The sequence below is a fragment of the Saccopteryx leptura genome, chromosome 7 (genome assembly GCF_036850995.1).
Source record: "Saccopteryx leptura isolate mSacLep1 chromosome 7, mSacLep1_pri_phased_curated, whole genome shotgun sequence".
Classification (NCBI taxonomy): domain Eukaryota; kingdom Metazoa; phylum Chordata; class Mammalia; order Chiroptera; family Emballonuridae; genus Saccopteryx; species Saccopteryx leptura.
The window spans coordinates 97,883,159-97,885,552 of NC_089509.1; the positions used below are offsets into that span (position 1 = coordinate 97,883,159).

Here is a 2,394-nt window from a genome sequence, read left to right on the forward strand (position 1 = left end):
AGAGGCAGGTAATAAAAAGAATCTGTCACTGCTTACTAAAACCTGACATTATAGCTTAAGAAAGATGCAAATCACGTTTTCCAGAAGGGGTCACAGAACACAGAGATTAAGAGCCGAAACAGGAGAGCTAAACTGCCTAGAGCCAGCCTCAGCACTCCTGCTCACCGGGTGGGCAACCTTGAGGAAGTTATTTAACTTCTCTGACCTTTAGTTTCCTACTCTGCAAAATGGGGATAATAGCACCCAGTTGAGCCCTGGCCGGTTGGCTCAGCGGTAGAGCGTCGGCCTTGCGTGCGGAGGACCCGGGTTCGATTCCCGGCCAGGGCACATAGGAGAAGCGCCCATTTGCTTCTCCACCCCTCCGCCGCGCTTTCCTCTCTGTCTCTCTCTTCCCCTCCCGCAGCCAAGGCTCCATTGGAGCAAAGATGGCCCGGGCGCTGGGCATGGCTCTGTGGCCTCTGCCTCAGGCGCTAGAGTGGCTCTGGTCGCAATATGGCGACGCCCAGGATGGGCAGAGCATCGCCCCCTGGGGGGCAGAGCACCGCCCCTGGTGGGTGTGCCGGGTGGATCCCGGTTGGGCGCATGCGGGAGTCTGTCTGACTGTCTCTCCCTGTTTCCAGCTTCAGAAAAATGAAAAAGAAAAAAAAAAAAAAATAGCACCCAGTTGAGTTAATTAAATCAGCTAGTATTTGTAAAATGCTAAGAGCAGTGCCAATAGTGAAATAACAGTATATTTAGTAATGTTACATGAAACAGACAGGGATGTAATGAGAAATGAGAGATATAACTCCTGCCCTTGTGGAACTCACTGCCTACTCAGGAAGGAAGAGGCAGATAAGAAATTTTAAAATTTCCAGGAATGTGGGTAATTGCAAAATCCAAGATAGTCTTAAGGTACCCTGGGTACACAAAGGAGAGATCCACTCAACTAGAATAAGCTGAGGGGTTTGGGGGAATGTTCCAAAAGGGATCACAGAGAAGTAAAGCTTAGTAGGACACTGGAAGGATGAATATGAGTTCCCGGATGCTGAGAGTTCCAGGAAACTGGTTTGAGCATTTTAAGCAGAAAGACCAGAATGTGCCACTGCCATGGGTGAAATGCTTGGCATATTTGTGTCTTAGAAGGTATTTTGGTATGTGTCGATTACAGCACACACTGGACAGCAGGAAGTCAGAAAGGTCATGAAGGGCCTTGTGATAAGCAGTCTGAACTTAAAAAAGAAGAAGTCTGAACTTGATCATGTTGGATGAGGGTAGACTCCAAGGGTTATAAGCAGGAAGTGTTACAGTAAAATTTCCGTTTTAGAAATATTACATGAGCAGCAGAGTTGAGAATGGATGGAAGGAAAATAACAATAGTGATCTAGAGGTCAGTTGGTTATTATAATTACTAAGGGTAATATATAATCAAAGACATAATCAAGGAAAGGATTCCAAAGAGATTGAAAAGAATCCACAGAGCCAATTCTGTGGTTAGACTGGGGATGGAGTTAAAGGAGGGGAAGAGTCAAGATCGAATCTCCAAGTCTGGCTCGGGGGACTGGACTGATGAAATATCCTTCTCTCTAAGACACAGAATATAAGGGAATGCAACAGCTCTACAGAAATATAATGAGTATGACACTTATTTAAGGTTACTGTCCAGAATATGTTTGGGCTCAGAAAACAGTTCTAGCTCTGGATTCATGTTCAAGACCTCAGCCCACACATCATCACCTTTCAGTTTCTTCTTTGAAACCTCACACTGATTTAAATGCTGATTCTCTGTGTGAGGATTCTATAGCACACTTAATTGTATCATGTACCACATTATACTGCAATGTTACACTTTCACCTATATCCCTTCATTTAGTCATCCTCTCATTTATTCATTTAGTCATTAAAATAGTTTTAAAAACATACCCCGTGTTACCCACAGGCAAGATGCTGAGTATTCCCAGTGAACAGTGTCGTTGTAGTCTTTGCTCTCCTAGAACATTCAGCCAAACAGGAAAAGCAGATCCTCAGTGAACGCTTGTTAAGATTTTAGGATGATGATAATAAGAGGTATTGACCTTGAACATGCATAAAATCTTTCTAGGAAACGAAAGGTAAAAAGAGACATTTGGTGAGTGAGAATGGCGACACCCCAATACGTAAACAATGAAGGAGCTCAGGAGGGGAAGAGTGTAAAGGAGAGTAATAAAAAGTAAAGCTAGATCCCGTAGTAAAACAACATAAAATTATTGTTTAATCCAAGGAAGCAGAGTTTCAGTGAGTGAATAATTTAGTGTCAAGTGCTTCAGGGAGGTCAGCGAAAAATAGACCAGAAGAGTATCTATTAGACCTTGTGTGGTGGGCAGAGTTTAGTCTCCATGACCTTCACGTCCTGCTTTTATTCCTATGAATTCGTTA

At 43.7% G+C, this 2,394-nt stretch overlaps 1 non-coding gene across 1 annotated transcript; it reads left to right on the plus strand.

Annotated features, from left to right (window-relative positions):
- The first annotated feature begins 251 nt into the window (after positions 1–251).
- Positions 252–327, plus strand: TRNAA-UGC (transfer RNA alanine (anticodon UGC)). The gene has a single exon. It is a non-coding gene; the product is annotated as a tRNA-Ala (tRNA).
- The last annotated feature ends 2,067 nt before the right edge of the window (positions 328–2,394 follow it).